The sequence below is a fragment of the Sminthopsis crassicaudata genome, chromosome 4 (assembly GCF_048593235.1).
Source record: "Sminthopsis crassicaudata isolate SCR6 chromosome 4, ASM4859323v1, whole genome shotgun sequence".
Taxonomy (NCBI): domain Eukaryota; kingdom Metazoa; phylum Chordata; class Mammalia; order Dasyuromorphia; family Dasyuridae; genus Sminthopsis; species Sminthopsis crassicaudata.
Window position 1 is genome coordinate 82,850,790 of NC_133620.1, and position 18,477 is coordinate 82,869,266.

An 18,477-nucleotide genomic window follows, 5' to 3' on the forward strand; every position below is an offset into this window, starting at 1 on the left:
TCAGTTGAAACAATTTTATTTCACAGTTGTCTTTAAAATCACAAAGATGGTATGTATTTCCTGTAAAATGATCACATTTTCCCTGTTATAGAAAATGTATCCCGTTTTAACCTTTCAGTGAACTTTCTTAGAAAAATCCTTCCAGGACTGATTCTTAAGAACATCTTTCTGTTATTCTGCTTCTGGTCTAAAGCATAGATAATAACTGGCATTTGGACAGAAATGTTCTTTTTTGGCTTGCTAGCATAGAGATAGACTGGCTTATTCAGACCACTGCTCTATTGGCTTCCTCTGTGCAGGTTTATCAGCAGGCTGAGCGGGCTCTGATTTTCTGTGTGGTCTTTCTTCAAGACTTTCCAGGAAAGGAGGCATGTCATCATTTTCATAGATTATGAATTATGCCTTTCCCAACAATTCTAATGGGAACATTCTTTGTAGTTAGGCCCTATTATGTGGGAAGTCTTTCTTATAAGACCGTGTTTCATCAACTCATTCAGATGGCAATCACTGAACTTGGACATGCTCCTCTCCAAACAGACTGTGCCCAAGTGCCAATGGACTTAGTCCAATAGTAGTTTGCAGATGGGCAGGTTTGAAAAATGGGAGGGCCTATTGTGATAACCAGCTAGGAGTAGTCCTATACTACGGACTTTAGATATAATGCTGGATCTTGCTTCCAATTAGAGACACTAGAAGAGATAGTGCAAGATACTACGTGTTAAATCTGGAATCCTGACTCCTGAAGTTGCACAAGAGCTGAGCATCAGCAATAGACCCAGCAATTGAGATTCCTATATAATTATCACTATGTAGAGTTCAGTCTGAGACACATTTGACAGCTACTGTTGAATATTCTATTTGATGAATTCTGCCTCAAGAGCTCCAAACTGTGACATCACTGTCATACTAGTTACTAAATATTTTTTCAGTGCTGATGGAGCAGAGATCTCCCACAGAGAAGACTTCCTGCAGAGCAATAGGACCAAGTTCATGACTGCAGCTCTGTGCAAAACAGAGTGGATCTGAGGGTTTCTCTCCTTAAATGATCCTAAACTGATATTCAGAATTTTTAACCAGATTCACAGTATGATTGTTTAACCATTATTTAACCAATTCACAGTATTACAACAATACTGTACTTGTCTTTTCATATTAATCCCCACCAATTGTGTCATTATCTTTTCTGGACTTATGTCTGTGAAACAGCTCTTCTAAATTCCATCTTGTTGTATCCATAAGGCCCTTAGGTGCCATGTATTAGTTTCTTTTTTATTACTATTTTGCAATTCATAGTTTACATTTATGTGATAATTACAAATACCATTTTGCTCTAAGACTGTTATATTATTTTCCAGCAATTAAAATATGTAAAATATGCATTTCTATCTGAACATACAATTCTTAAATTCTCCCTCAATTTACAGTTACTTTGGGGAAGTGGAACAGTACTAGAAGGAGCATTTTTCCCCATAAATTACAAAGTCAATTCATATTCCAGAATTCTAAAGCAGAATCTCATCATTTCCTGTCTTTTTTACATTTCTCTCTAGATGCCACTTATCCTTCCTATTCAGTGCCAGGTACCTCTCCCACAGATTCTATAATAATCCTTGAAAACAATACTGATAATTGTTTCACAATGTGGTTGAAAATTAGCTCTGTGATATTGGCCTCTTAAAAAGGTTGTTGATCTTGACTATGTGGCATAGAAATGGAAATTTTCTTGAATATTTGAAATGTATTTCTTTTATATCACCTCAGTGTTTCATTATCTTCTTCCATTTCTATTTTTATTCTTATTAATAGTTTAAAAATAGCAATGCTCCAAGTGCTTCCTAGACTACCAATATTTTTAATTATAGGCAAAAAGTACAAAATAAGCCAAATTTAACACATTTTTTAGAACTAATTACAACTTAAGAAACCTTGATTAGCTTCCAGATGTTGCACCACCTTACCTGCTTTGAAATTTGTTTTACTGATACTGTACTATAATAAACATTAATAATGCATATCTTATTCTTTTAAGAGACTAGTTAGGTAATTTGATAAATTAATAGATATAATGGTCTAGGTGCTTAATGCAGTTAACTTTTTTTTTCTTTAATGTGTGCACTTTATTTGAACTGGAATTAAGTCAGTGTATAGGTAAACTTCCTCCATGAACTCAAAACTCACAGAGACATTATGAAGTCTTCATTCTCATCATTTTTGGGGTAGGAAAGGATTTAGAGGGCCATTCTTCATTGCTCTGACAATTTTTTTTAAATAAAGGAATAAGCATTAAGGATGAAGATACAAAAAGCTTTTTGTTGTTTTTGCTGTTGTTTTTTGTTTGTTTCTACAGAATTACATAAATTACTTATGATGTATCTTTTCCCCTTCATCTCCTCCCTATCTGATTTTTTGTTAAATAACTCCTTTGCTCTATCTATAGAACAGAACAGTCTTCATGGAGACAAGTGACTCTTTGTAACAATGCATTAGACAAAATGTGGAATAACTTCTTAAAAACAAAATAAAACAACATGTAAATAAAGCAAATATAAAATCAGAGTCTTGAAGACACACAGTAGAACTTTGGGGATATTTGCCTTCAACATACATAAACTTCTCATCACCTTCACAGTTTTTAAATCCTGAGTTAAGCACCAAAAAAAAAAAAAAAAAAAAAAAAAAAGGCCCAAAAAATAAACAAACACCCACAAAAAAGCATTGCAATTCCCATCTCTTTTATTTGAGGGAGGGAGGGAGGGACAAGTATCATGTCACACTCTTTGACCAAAAAATCTCCAAAGAAGAAAAGCAAAACTCACCAACAGCAACTAAAAACCATAATCAGGTTATTTAGAAGCTTTTGTGGTTGTCCAGGGAAGGCCTAGATTCATCATACTCTTCCTTGCTGATCCATATCTGCAGGAAAGTGGAAAGAGATGCTAGGATGGAGCCTACTAATTCAGACAGAGTATTTGCACTCCTGTGAGATAATGATCTTGATTGTCATTGTGCTGGGGATTATGCTGTTGTATCTTTGTACCAGACTCACTCCTGTCCCAAAGATATTGATCAATATCCCTTCCTTTTTTTGCTGAAGCAATCAGTGTTAAGAATGGCTTGAACTATTATAAATTAGAGTCAATTCTCTATATATTTTGGAAGTGAGGCCTTTATCAGAATTTTTAATTGTAAAAATGTTTTTCCCAGTTTATTGCTTCCTTTCTAATCTTATTAGCATTAGTTTTGTTTGTGGAAAAAAAAAAAGCTTTTTAATTTGATATAATCAAAATTTTCTTTTTTGTGATCAATAATGATTTCTAGTTCTTCTTTGGTCACAAATTCCTTCATCCTCCACATGTCTGAGAGGTCCACTATCCTATGTTCTTCTAATTTATTTTTAATCTTATTCTTTATGCCTAAATCATGAACGCATTTTGATCTTATTTTGATGTACGGTGTTAAGTGTGGGTCCAGGCCTAGTTTCTGCCATACTAATTTCCAGTTTTCCCAGTAGTTTTTGTAAAATAATGAATTCTTATCCCAAAAGTTGAGATCTTTGAGTTTGTCAAACACTAGATTGCTATAGTTATTGGCTATTTTGTGCTGTGACCCTAACCTATTTCACTAATCAACTTGTCTATTTCTTAACCAATATCAAATAGTTTTGGTGACTGCTGCTTTATAATATAGTTTTAGATCTGGTACAGGTAGGCCACCTTCATTTGATTCTTTTTTCATTAGTTACCTTGAAAGTTTTGACTTTTTATTCTTTCAGATGAATTTTGTTATTTTTTCCAGGTCATTAAAATAGTTTTTTGAAAGTCTGATTGGTATAGCACTAAATAAATAGATTAGTTTAGGTAGTATTGTCATCTTATTTATATTTGCTCTACCTATTCAAGAGCATTTAATATTTTTTCTAATTAAAGAAAGTTTTTGTACTATAAGCACCTTAGGGTATACTTCATATCCTCAATATTGAAAAGGGGGATGTCTTTTGAATTTTTTCTGGAGCTATGTGCAATTTGTAGTTCCTTAGTGTTTCTATGGTCTTTTGTAGACATGCTTCTAACATTTGTTCCTCAGGTGCACATCCCAATATATCATCCATGTAATGTAATAACTTTTGGAAATGCTTTTCTTATTGGAGTAAGAGCAGCAGCAACATACATTTGATGCATAGTAAGACTGTTTTTCATTCCCTGTGACAAAACTGTCCATTCATATATTTTATAAGGCTCAGCTAAGTTAATGCTGGGCAAGTCTTTTCATATCCTCCTTATCTAGAGGGATAGAATAATGTCTATAACCCAAAGAGGCCATTCTCTAGGCAACTGAGTAGGAGATGGAAGCCCAGGCTGAAGAGTTAACATAGTTTCCATCTGTTCATTTACTTTTCTTAAATCAGTCAACATCCTCCACTTTCCAGATATCTTTCTTACAACAAATACTGGGGAATTCCAAGGACTTAGAGAAAGTTGTAAGTGTCCATGGTCAAGTTGTTCCTGTACTATGCCTAATAAGGCCTGGATTTTATGGCTAGCTAAGGCCACTGGTGCATCAGTTTTCCATTGGATAGGAACAGGTGAAAGTGGTAGCAGGCCTTCAACAGCAGCCCTGCCTATAAAATCAAAGTACTCATTTTTAATCCTAATTGTCATAAAATGTCTCTTCCCCACAGATTGATGGGGATTTTTTCAACTATAAAAGGAGTAAAAACTCCTGTTTCGCCTTCAAATGTCCATCTCAAAGGGATAGCAGTAATTTCAGCTGCTATTGATCCTCCTATGTCAAACATGTAGGTGTCTGCCTTAATCTTTGGCCAGTGAGTGGGCCAGTTGGCAACTCTAACGACTGTATGATCTGCACCAGTGTCTACCAATCCTTCTAATAGTATGCCATTATATAGATAGTGAGCATAGGTTGGTCAGCTGTAACTACTGTAGTCTAGAATATTCCTAGATTCAGTTGCTTGGAGTCAGAATCTAGGCAACTATCACCAGATTGCCTATTAGGAGTCTGTATCAGTAAATCTGAAGCTACTACTTCTCCTGGTTTATAAATTACACATTATCTACCTGTTTTAGTGACTGAGATATTATCTACACATTCACCAGTTTCCCACATCAGTGTATGCATGGACACTCTTTTGTAAGTACTCTCAGGACATAAAATGGTCAAGCCTACTGTGCCTGGAGGCAAGGGACTCATAGGCTGGAGAGGAACATATTTCACCTCTCCAGGGGGTATCTCAGTTGTCCCAGATGCATACAACTCTATACTCTCTAATTGTAGTCCCTTTCTCCCATCAAATTGTTTCCTGGCTGATTGGTCATGTCTGGATACTAAAGTTCTGAAGGTTCTCTGGGTGTGGCATCAGCTGCCATCATGCCCCAAGTATTTTTTGCCTTGGGCTCTAGGGCCGGGCTTGTCATCCCATTTCCCTGAATCAGTCTACATTCTGATGTCAAATGGAAGCCTCTGTTGAATTTTGGACATGGGGTATTGGGTCTTGTTCTCCTACCCTGTTTTCTCACTCTTCAGCTTTCAGATGCCCTACTTTACCACACTGAAAGCATTAACAAATCTTTTTGGAAGTCCCTTGCCAAAAGGGACCCTGTCTTCCCATTTTGGGATCTTGGGAAATCTCCATCATAGCCTGACTATAAAAGGTATTTGTGGCTACTGTGGCACAGTGTCTTATGATCTCCTCTAAAGGAGTATCCTTGTGTAGTCCTAGTATAATTCTGCTACAAACCTCATTAGCATTTCTTTAGCAAGTTGCCTTTTCATAATTTCTGTTGCTGAATTTTCACCAATAGTTTGTATGACAGCTGTCCGAAAACGTCCCACAAAATGAGCAAAGGGTTCATTTGCCCTTGTGCTATTTTTGTGAAGGTCTCTTCTCTGTTCTGTTTACCTGGGAGAAAACCCCATGCTTTGATAGCAGCACCAGCAATTTGCTCATATTCTGTTATGGGGTAATTAATCTGTGCTGAAATGTCTGCATAAGAACCTACACCTGTTAGTTGGTCATAGGTGATTGGAGTATTAACTCCACTATGACTATTTTGTTGGGCTTGTATCCTAAAGAGCTCACTATATTCAGGAAGCCACAACAAATTTTGTCCAGGTCCTGAATATGTCCTTACTATAGTCACTAGGGATTAAAATTCTATAAGCCAAATTTTCTAACATCTTTATGTAGCACTATAAAGAGTGCAAGCCTTTTTCAGATCTTTATAATTTCTAAACTAAAAGGATTGTATCTTATACTTTCTTGACCTGAAGAGTTAAACTGTTGAATCACAGGATACATTTCTATTCTCAAATCAGCTGCATTCTGCCATTCTTCTGTGGCTTTAAGTACTGCCTTTTGCAATGGAGTGATAGTCGTGGGTGATTGCTGGGGGGGACGTGCTGGTGATATCATTGCCCCTCCCACTCTTCCTCCTCCTCTCTCCACCCAGAAAGATGAAGTTAATGGGGGAGAGTCAAGAGACTGATTGGGTATAGGCAGAGTTGAAGCTGAGCTGTGAGAGTATCACCACACCCTACAAGTTCACTTAAATCCTCATGCCCTCTGGCAATATTTTGATTAACCACTCCCTTCTATTCCTCTATTTCCTCACACTTCCTCATCTGGCTGTTCTTAAAATTTTTCTTTTTTCTATAACTTGTGGGATTCTTTAAGGCTAATTGTATTATGTTGTATATATAGAATGTTTCCTTGGAAATTGAATCAGGACCTTTATCACTGCAATATTGATATAGTTGATCTCTTACTAGTTTCCCATGATCTGCCTCTATTTCTTCCTTGAAGAACCAAGGGGACATGTATCCAAGAGTCCCCCAATCTGCTCCCAAGTTATAATCAAACCTGTCTCTTTATCAGTCTGAGTATGCTGCCTATAGATCTCCCTCAAGATGGGGGTAGGGGTGGGGCTGGGGGTGAATCTTTTCTTAATATCTGCCCCATTTCAGTTAGAAAAGGTTACTAGGTTAGCACTTTACAAAGTAAATTCCCTGTTTGTCTATTAAATACTCATCCTATTTCCTGGTCACTGGGAACTTTTTCAGTGAAATTAGGGTCCTTGATCCACATTCTGGGCACCAAAGTGTAAAGTACAGACTAGCTCCCTGGAGGGCTTCAGGGTCACCCAAAGTCAGGATGAATTAAAGTCCCTGGTCTTTAGCGGAAGAAGTGAAAGGCTTAGGCAAGCTGCTATGAGGCTCACCAATGACATATCCTGGATCCTGGAGTCTTGAGTCCAGCCTCTCTCCTCCTAATCCTGCTGCCAAGTGACTCTGGCCTCTCTCACCCCACCCTCTAATCCTTGCCTATGATTATCTTAACACCAAATCTTAGTCAGCATCAACTGTGAGAAGAACTCTTTATACAAACATATGATAATAGAGCCATTGTCTCACATCAAATAGGTAATTAGCCTTAAGTGCTCAGTTTTCTGATTCAGGTGTACCTATTCAGAGTTTTAGCCCTCTACATTCCCCCACCTAATTATCTTTTTGACTCATGTTCACCATCACACCCAGATATCTAAGGCACCTAACTGCTGGAACTCTATCTTTCCAGAAATCAGCAAGAGTCAGGATCACTAAACGTCTTTATTCTAGATCTTTACCTTCGCCTCCAATGCCCGGTCACGAGTGCAAGTGAGCGTGAGTTCCACCACCCAAGTTTCTCTTGCTCCTCCCCCACACGTCACTTCCCCCTCTTTGTCCCACCAATCAAGTCAGCACAGAACAGCTGGGGAGGGTTAACCTTAAACAAGTTAATAGGGAACCGTCCAATTGGCAATTAGTCTCACGTGCTTCACCATCCAAGTGCATTGCTCAGTTCTAGCCCTTTACATCTCCCGCTTTCTTTTGTTTTAGACCACAGGAGGTCGCGCCATCCCTGACCTTTCAGGGAGATGAGAACCCCAAAAAGGACGTGATCACGCCCCCCCTGACTTCTCAGGAGGGGAGATGAAAGCACTAAAAAGGAGATAATCACGCCCTCCCTGACATCTCAGGAAGGGAGATGAGAAGCACCAAAGAGAAGTGGGGATTTGCTAGCGGGTTTCTGGATTGAAGGGCCTTATTAGAGACAAGTATGCACAAACCCATCAGCATGGGAGTTATTACACAAGCACATAGCAATAATGCAGAGGCTATTAGTGGTGACTCTCCCCACAATCAGTGCAGACTCGATGTGGTGTAACAAACAGGAATTGTACATGCAAATAGTGACATAACAAACAATATAAATCAACATGGTATTGTAAGAGATTTCCAGAAGTCCTAGAAGGAGGGTATGTAGACACCAGACACACATACCCCTTCTTCAGCAACCAAGAAATAGTCCAAAACCAATCTATTGTCCATTGCTTCACTGTTAGGGAATCCAATGATCCCCACAAGTTTTTGAAATCCCACATCAGTCTTTTTATATGTTAGGGAATCCAATGATCCCCACAAGTTTTTGAAGTCCAGCAACAGTCTTATGATGCCTCAGAGAATCCAATGATTCCTGAGGACTTTTCAGTCCTACAATAGTCTTATGATGCCTCAGAGAATCCAATGATTCCTGAGGACTTTCAGTCCTACAATAGTCTTATGATGTCTCAGAGAATCCAATGATTCCTGAGGATTTCAGTCCTACAATAGTCTTATGATGTCTCAGAGAATCCAATGATTCCTGAGACTTTCAAGTCCTACAATAGTCTTATGATGTCTCAGAGAATCCAATGATTCCTGAGACTTTCAAGTCCTACAATAGTCTTATGATGTCTCAGAGAATCCAATGATTTCTGAGGATTTTCAAGTCCAACAGTTTTTGATGTCCATGGGTCAAACGCCATAACTGCCAGGTTCTTTCAGTGGTGGGCACAGTCAGCAACGGAACCACCCGATGTTTCTTGGGCCTTCTCCTTTGTTTCAAGGGTCTGCTCTGTCTCTCTCCGATGGACAAGGCGAATACGGCTCGTTGGCACCCATCTGATTCCTTCTCCATCTGTAGAGATACAAGCAAACCCTCTCCCCCAAGCAGTTAACCTATCTGGTCCCTTCCATTCACCACTTTCTGGGTCTCTCCACATCACTTGGCGATTATCTAAAGACAGTGGAGCTGCTCGCACTGGACACTGCCCTTCCGGTGAGTTATAAAACCTGTCTGCTGGAGCCAGTGCATCTTTGTCAAAAATTAAAAAATTAATGGTATAGAGAACTAAATTTAGAAGTTCTCTAGGGTTACCCGTGGCTCCCCCTTTCTTTTGTTTTTGGAGGAGTGTCTTAATATCTCTGTTTCTTCTCTCTACTATTGCCTGCCCTTGAGGATTAAAGGGTATGCCCGTGGTGTGTAAAATCTTATACTGTGCACAAAAGTGTGTAAAATGTTTAGATGTATATGCAGGTCCATTGTCTGTTTTTATTGCTTGTGGCACGCCCATAATTGCAAATGCTTGTATAAGGAATTCAGTGACCACTCGGGCTGTCTCTTTTGCTGCTGGTATTGCAAATGTGAATCCTGAAAAGGTGTCTACCACGACATGGATAAAAGATAGACGACCAAAAGATTTATAATGGGTCACATCCATTTGCCAAATTTCATTAGGTCTCAAACCACGAGGGTTCTTCCCTGGAGGGAGTGTAGGAGCATGGAAAGGAAGGCAAGCTGTACAGGCTTTTACTATGCTCCTAGCTTCTTCTCTTGTTATTCCAAACTGCAAACGTAAAGCTCGGGCAGCCTGATGATATTTAGAATGAGACTCTTGTGCTTCTTGAAATAAAGGAGTACTGGCCAGCATGGTTAGAAGGCTATCTGCCTTTGAATTACCATCAAAAATAGGACCTGGAAGTCCACTATGGGAGTGGACATGCAAAATATAAATCTTACCCGGATGCTTTCTCACTTGCTCTTGAAGCTCTTTAAAGAGCTGATATATATTGGAGGCTACAAATTTTATTTGGGCTGTGGCAATTCTTTGTACCACACCTACTGAATAGGCTGAATCAGATATTATATTTATGTCTCCCAGATAATAAGCAAGAGCTAGAATGATTGCATACAATTCATTCTGCTGAGTGGACTGAAAAGGAGTTCTGATAACTCTCTTTATGGTTAAGTCACAAGAATACACAGCACAAATATTATGTTTGGATGCATCTGTAAAGATAGTTGGTCCTTTAAGAGGAACTTTAGAAACCTTTTCTTCAAGAATCCATTGCCAATTATGTAGCAGTCTGGTTATCTTTAATGGAGACCCGTGTGCAAAATTTGGAGCCATGGTTAATAAAATTTGCCACTCTGGGATGGTTTCGCAGCACACATTAACTTGTGCATTAGTATAAAAGGTATATATCTTGTCAGGTCTTGTCCCAGATAATTGTACTGCTCGTTTAATGGCCTTTAATAAAATTCTAGCCACAAGCACTGGGTAAGGAATAAGGCTTTGTTCTGGTTGTGCTGGGAGGTTCACCCACTCTATCACACTGTCTCCTTGATGAAGGACTGCTGTGGGGGCCTCTTGTGTAGCAAAAACTGATATTTCCAAGGGTTTTTGAGTGACTCTTTCAACCACATTGGATAAAGCCAGTTCAACTTGTCTCAAAGCCTCTTGAGCTTCTTTTGTAAGCTGGCGTGGTGAATTTAAAGCACTGTCTCCCCTTAAAATGTCATATAATGGTTGCAATTGACAGGTAGTCAAGCCTAGCACGGGACGCATCCATTGGATATCTCCTATCAATTTCTGGAAGTCATTTAAGGTGTTTAGCTTCTCTGTTCTTAAGGAGAGTTTTTGTACTGTAAGCACCTTAGGATATACTTCATATCCTAAATATTGAAAAGGAGCATGTCTTTGAATCTTTTCTGGAGCTATGTGCAATTTATAATTCCTTAGTGTTTCTATGGTTTTTTGTAGACATGCTTCTAATATTTGTTCCTCAGGTGCACATCCCAATATATCATCCATGTAATGTAATAACATTACTTTTGGAAATGCTTTTCTTACTGGAGTAAGAGCAGCAGCAACATACATTTGACACATAGTAGGGCTGTTTTTCATTCCCTGTGGCAAAACTGTCCATTCATATCTTTTATAAGGCTCAGCTAAGTTAACGCTGGGCACTGAAAAGGCAAATCTTTTCATATCCTCCTTATCTAGAGGGATAGAATAGAAACAATCCTTAATGTCTATAACCCACAGAGGCCATTCTCTAGGCAACTGAGTAGGAGATGGAAGTCCAGGTTGAAGAGTTCCCATAGTTTCCATCTGTTCATTTACCTTTCTTAAATCAGTCAACATCCTCCATTTTCCAGATTTCTTTTTTACAACAAATACTGGGGAATTCCAAGGACTTAGAGAAGGTTGTAAGTGTCCTTGATCAAGTTGTTCCTGTACTATATCTAGTAAGGCCTGAATTTTATTGTTATCTAAGGGCCACTGTTCTATCCACACTGGTGTATCAGTTTTCCATTGGATAGGAACAGGTGAAAGTGTTGGCAGGCCTTCAACAGCAGCCCTGCCTAAAAAACCGAAGTACTCATTTTTAACCCTAATTGTTGTAAAATGTCTCTTCCCCACAGATTGATGGGGATTTTTTCAACTATAAAAGGAGTAAAAATTCCTGTTTCACCTTCAAATACCCATCTTAAAGGGGTAGCACTAACTTCAGCTGCTATTGATCCTCCTACCCCAGACATGTAGGTGTCTGCCTTAGTCTTTGGCCAGTGACTGGGCCAGTTGGCACCTCTAATGACTGTGCGATCTGCACCTGTGTCCACCAGTCCTTCTAATGCTATGCCATTTATATAGATGGTGAGCATAGGTCGGTCAGCTGTCACAGCTGCTGTCCAGTATATTCCTGGGTTTTTCTGCTTGGAGTCCGAACATGGGTGACTGTCACCAGGTTGCTTATTAGGAGTCTGTATCAATAAACCCGATGCTACTACTTCCCCTGGTTGATAAGTCACACATTGTCTCCCTGTGTTAGTGACTGGGATATTATCTACACATTCCCCAGTTTCCCACATCAGTGTATGAATGAACACTGTCTTGTAAGTACTCTCAGGAGGTGAAATGGTCAAGCCTACTGTGCCTGGAGGCAAGGGATCCATAGGTTGGAGAGGAACAGATTTCACCTCTCCAGGGGGTATCTCAATTGTCCCAGCTGCATACAACTCTATCCTCCCTAATTGTAGTCCCTTTCTCCCATCATGTTGCTTCCTGGCTGACTGATTGTGTAATCCCTTTCTCCCCTCAGATGGCTTCCTGGCTGATTGATCATGTCTGGGTATTGGACTTGGAGGCACTCTCTGGGTGTGGCATCGGCTGCCATCATGCCCCAAGTGTTTTTTGCTTGGGGCCCTGGAGCTGGGCCCCTCATCCCGTTTCCCTGAATCAGTCTACACTCTGAGGCCCAATGGAGTCCTCTGTTGCATTTTGGACATGGGGTTTTGGGTCTTGTTCTCCCAGCCTGTCTTCTCACTCTGTCTCTGTGCCAACATTGAGCTTTCAAATGGCCTACTTTACCGCATTGAAAGCATTGACGAGTCTCTCGGGAAACCCCTTGCCAAAAGGGATCCTGTCTCCCCATGTTGGGATCTTGGGAAGTCTGCACCATAGCCTGGCTATAAAAGGTATTTGTGCCCATTGCGGCACAGCGTCTTATGATCTCCTCTAAAGGAGCATCCTTACGTAGTCCTAGTATAATCCTTCTACAAACCTCATTGGCATTGTCTCTAGCAAGTTGCCTCACCAAAGTGTCTGTTACTTCATTTTCACCATTTGCCTGTATGACAGCTGTCTGCAAACGTGCCACAAAATCAGCAAAAGGTTCATTTGGTCCCTGTACAATTTTTGTGTAGGTCTCACCCTTGTAGTTTTTACTGGGGAGAGAAGCCCATGCTTTGATAGCAGCAGCAGAAATTTGCTCAAATGCTGTTATGGAGTAATTAATCTGTACCAAAGCGTCTGCATAAGAACCTATACCCATTAGTAGGTCATAGGTGATGGAAGTATTAGCTGCATTTTGACTATTTTGTTGGGCTTGAATTCTACAGAGCTCAGTAAATTCAGAAAGCCACAACAAATTTTGTCCAGGTTCTAAGCACACTTTTGCAATGACTTTCCAGTCACTAGGGGTTAAGGTTTCATAAGCCAAATTGTGTATTAACATTTTAACATAATCTGATGTAGCCCCAAAGACAGTGCAAGATTTTTTCAGGTTTTTAAGGACATCCATATTAAAAGGAGCATATCTTCTACTCTCTTGACCTGCAGAATTACGCTGTTGAATCACGGGAAAAATTTGAAGTTTGAAATCATTATCTACTTCTTTTCCATTTTCAATTGCTTCAATAAGCCCTCTTTCTAATCTAGTTACAGGAGTGGGCAGTTGTTGGGAGGGGGGGCTCTGTGTGGGAGGAGGGGGCGCTGATGAGGTCACCGCCCCTCCTACTACTCCTCCTCCCTCCGTCCCTGAAGGTGGAGTGGATGTGGGCTGATCAATAATCTGCTCTCTAGGTGGGGTTGAAATTTCTTCAGGACAATCAGTCTACACCCTCAGATTCCTCATTCAAATCCCCTTGCCCTCTGGCAATGTCCTGAGTTTGCCTATCTTCTATCTTTTGTTCCTCACGCTTCCTTCTCTGAGCCTTTTTAGAACTCTTCCTTCTTCTAAACTCTTCTTGATAGCTTAAGTCTAATAGAATCAAGTTGTATAGGTAAAATACCTCTGGGAAAATTTGACAATTCCCATTTTTTGAGTAAAATTCTTTCATTTCAAGTCCCACTAGCTTCCATTTATCTATACGTAGTTTTTCTTCATTTAAGAACCAAGGGGACGTGCGAATCAATGAGTGTATGAGATTATTCATTTGTGGGATGGGAACAAGTAAACTTTTCTCATCAATTATCTTAATTATATCCTCTATAGCATTGCTAGATGAGGCAGGGGCTGGGGTTGGAGCAGGGTCAGCTGAGGCCCAGGATTTACCTAACATCTGCCCCATCTCAGTTACTAGAGATTGCTGATTTAGTCCTTAACAAGGTAAGTTCCTTATTTCTATTAGAATACTCACCTAATCTCCTGGTCACAGGAGGACTTCGGTGGAAGTAGGGTGCCAGCCACACGTTGGACGCCAAATGCTGGAACTCTATCTTTCCAGAAATCAGCAAGAGTCAGGATCACTAAACGTCTTTATTCTAGATCTTTACCTTCGCCTCCAACGCTCCGGTCACGAGTGCAAGTGAGCGTGAGTTCCACCACCCAAGTTTCTCTTGCTCCTCCCCCACACGTCACTTCCCCCTCTTTGTCCCACCAATCAAGTCAGCACAGAACAGCTGGGGAGGGTTAACCTTAAACAAGTTAATAGGGAACCGTCCAATTGGCAATTAGTCTCACGTGCTTCACCATCCAAGTGCATTGCTCAGTTCTAGCCCTTACAACTAAACAATGGAAGGGAAGGGAGTCTGAGGGCATCATCTCCTGGGAAGCATATTTTGTACTTTTCACAGCAATGTGAACAATGCGACAGCAATATCATCATTCATGGGAAACTAAGAAAATTAAACTTTTTATTATTATTAACTAGTTTTTATTTACCAGCTTTATGCATGGGTAATTTTATAACATTGACAATTGCCAAACCCCCTCCTCCCCCTCCCCCAGATGGCAGGTTGACCAATACATGTTAAATATGTTAGAGTATAAATTAAATACAATATATGTATACATGAACAAACAGTTGTTTTTCTGTACAAAAAGAATCGAACTTTGAAATAGTGTATAGTGAATAATGAAATAAAGTAGCCTGTGAAGGAAATCCAAAATGCAGGTGGACAAAATTAGAGGGACTGGGAATTCTATGTAGTGGTTCATAGTCATCTCCCAGAGTTCTTTTGCTGGGTGTAGCAGGTTCAGTTCATTACTGCTCTATTGGAACTGATTTGGTTCATCTCACTGTTAAAGAGGGCCACATCCATCAGAATTGATCATCATATAGTATTGTTGTGGTCCTACTCATTTCACTCAGCATGAAGGTAATTATCCTATGTTCTTCTAATTTATTTATACTCATTGTTTATGTCTAGATCGTAAACCCATCCAGCAAAAATTATCCATAATTACTGAATGGAAAAAAAAAAAAAAAAAAAAAAAAACAAGCACATTCTAGGAGATAACAAATTTTCAGAATTACTTTCAATCAAAACCAAACTCAATAGAAAAATTTACATATAAATGCCATATCAAAGATCAATTTCAATGATAGCAGAAAAGAAAGATTGGGCCAGAGTTGAGTATGATCTGATTTTAAAAAGCAAAATCACCTAGGAAAAGGTAAAATAGTAATTAATTTATATAAATGAGGTACAGAAGAAGAATAGACACAGAGGCCTTATAGGGAGAGGAAGGCTATTAGTTCTGAAAATTTATTCACGTCAGGAAGGCTTAAATAATCAACACTAAATAAATCCAATGAAGGATATAGCATACTCCAAAATCTATAAAGGAGTAAGGGAGGAGAAGGACAAGCAAAGGGTAGAGAAAGAAGACAAGGAAGATATTCACAAGTTGGGGAAGGTTAAGTTATAGCAAGTCAAGGAGCAGATTAAAGTAGAAGAGTTAGCAAAGATAGGAAAGAAGATATATATATATATACCAACTACAAGTAAGATCAGGAGTAGAATTTATAAGAAAAAAAATTACAGCTAGTGATTATTAATCTTAGACAAAGTCCAAACTTAAAGATTCAGTCAAAAGCGAAATCTACATTGTATGTCAGCCATACTAATATTGTTTTAGGTACATATTTACATATAGATAAATTTCTATGTGTGGAGACAGGGATGTGTGGGTATGTGTTCATGAATATGTGTGTATGCATATGTCTATATATTTATATTTAAATATACCTCCATTAACTACAGCCTGCTTGTGGGAGGTAAGGGGCAATGAAAGGAGAAGATAAAGAATAAAGTAAAAGAAAAAAAAAAGTACATAGTAGAAAATAAAATAACAAAAGGAAGCAAAGAAAAAATAGACACTCGTGAATATAATTTCTTCTACTTTATATATCTTTTCTTGAACTGGGAAATTTATGGTTATATATTTTACATCCTTCCTGATTATTGTATTATTATTGTAGTTACTCTGCATGATGTTTATTGGTTTTGCTTATTATTTTACTCAATGCTAATTCATACAGAACTTTTTTTCTCTTTATTCTTAACATACATTTATTATAGCACACCCATTACATTCATAAAACACAATTTTTCATGATGTATTTGAGAATACATCACAGTTTTTCTTTTGAGAACTATTTTTTCTTATCTTTTGACCACAGAGCTACTGATAAACAGCCATTAGTTGTATATGCATACATAGATATAATTATGTATGTATATTCATATGTATAAGGGTGTGTGTGTGAGGGAGGGGTGTATCTTGGATGCCAAATCCCTATCAGAGCAATGTGATACCATTTGTTTCCCATTTGACCACTTCCCTTCTTATTTAAGATTCATTAATGTTGTATGTTGAGAAACTTTTCAATTTCAAGTAATCTATTTTTATTTGTTTATATTTGCCTCTATTTCTTGTTTTGTTAAAAATATCATAACAATAAGTAAAGAAACAATTTTTATAATTATATTGACCTATAATTTTCATCCTTTATTTTATTTTTCCCTCGTTGCAGTATTAGAACTATATTTGTCTTGCAAAAGGATTGTGGTAGGCATTGTTCTTAATATTTTAGACTAATTTGTAAATTATGTGCTTTAATTTTTCTTTTTAAAATTTTTTTTGCTAATTTTTCTTTATAAGTTTGAGAGACTTCTTCAATAAATCTATTTAGTACCAGAAGCTATTGGTATTACTCTACTCTCAACCTCCACCTTTAGTACTTCCTATAAAGGCAGATCTATTTATTTTACAAGATTATAAGATTGGACAATTTAATATCTGTATTTGATCTTTGGATACTTTAAATATTTCATTTTTTGAAGATTGAAGATATGCCTCTAATTCCTTTGCTTTTGGTTTTGTTAGCATGAAATTGTGCATATATTCTGATTATTAGTTGTCTTTTTTGTTTGTTTGTTTTTAATATGTTTTACCTGGCTTTTTTGCTCTTTTATTGATTTGCTTTTCAGTTAATTAAAAAAAAAATCAACTGAATATCCTTTATTTTTATTAATCTTTTCACAAAAACAACTAAATTTTATTTACTATTTCTCTGTTTTTAGTTTCACTTTATCTACTTCCTCTCTAATTTTCAGTATCATTTATTTTGTATTTAGGTTGTATTTATTTTTTTTTACATGTTTAAAAGTTAAAAACAGATAGGCAGTATATTTATTTTTTCTTTCTATTTTGCTAACTTATGTTTTTAAGTAAATGATTTCCCTGTTAGTATTTAGACTAATTATAATCCATAAATTTTGGTCTTTTGTTTCATCGTAATCATTTTTCATTTATATAGTAATTAAGTATTCCTATTTGAGTCTATATTATTTATTTGTGGTTCCTGAAACATATTTCTGTTTTTCTTGTATCATGGCCTGTAATGGGTGTATTAATTTTATTTTTTTTATCTTTTTACATTTGCAATATTTATAAGCCCTAGTGTATGGTGAAATTTTATAATAGGTATTAAGTTTTGTTGAATTTTGGTTTGTATAGAAAATTTAGTTTCATATTTTACCTTTGTTTATCTTTCTATGAGCTTCATCTAAAACTGAGAGTGATATTGAAGTTTCCCATCATTCTTATTATTGATTGTCTTCTTGAAGGTCATATGTTTGCTTCCTATATGAAATTGGCTGCTCAAGAATTTGAAACACATAAGTTTATTATTGATACTGGTTTGTCATTTATACTTTCTTTCTTTTCAGTTTCCTCATTTATGCCTTTTAAACAAATATTTATTTTTTTCTTATCAGCATGACATCAGCTCTTACTTTTTTGGATTCATTTGCTGCAAAGTAAATATTTTTTCAATCCCTTCAGTTTTGCATTGTCTATGTTTTCTTTTAAAATTTGTTTATTTTAAGCAACAGATTGTAGGGCTTTGTTTTCTTATCTAATTAGTCAAATTTTTCATTTTATTATATTGTTTAATCATATCATATTTAAATTTATGAGCTATGTTTATTTTTCTCCATCTGTTTTAAAATTAATTATTCAAGCTACAATTTTTCCTTCTTTTATTGTGAACAGGGTATTATTTTCCTTTGATTACCACTTCATTTTCTCTGGTTTAACTCTTCTGTTTAGGCTTTTGTTTATTAGTTCCTGTTTTTCCCTCAGTCAAGTAGATAATCCTTTCTTTCAATTACTCCTTTTCAATTTTTTTAGAAATCTCATTTTTAAAAAGCCCAAAACAAAACAAAAAATATCTCACTATATTCATTATCTTTTCTATCTCCCCCAAAACCTCATTGATACAGAACACCTGTTCTCTTTTCTATG

General features: G+C 37.4%; 1 pseudogene; it reads right to left on the minus strand.

Moving 5' to 3' along the window:
• Positions 1-261: 261 nt before the first annotated feature.
• Positions 262-18,477, minus strand: part of LOC141540598 (proteasome subunit alpha type-1 pseudogene) — a 123,791-nt pseudogene continuing 105,575 nt past the window's right edge.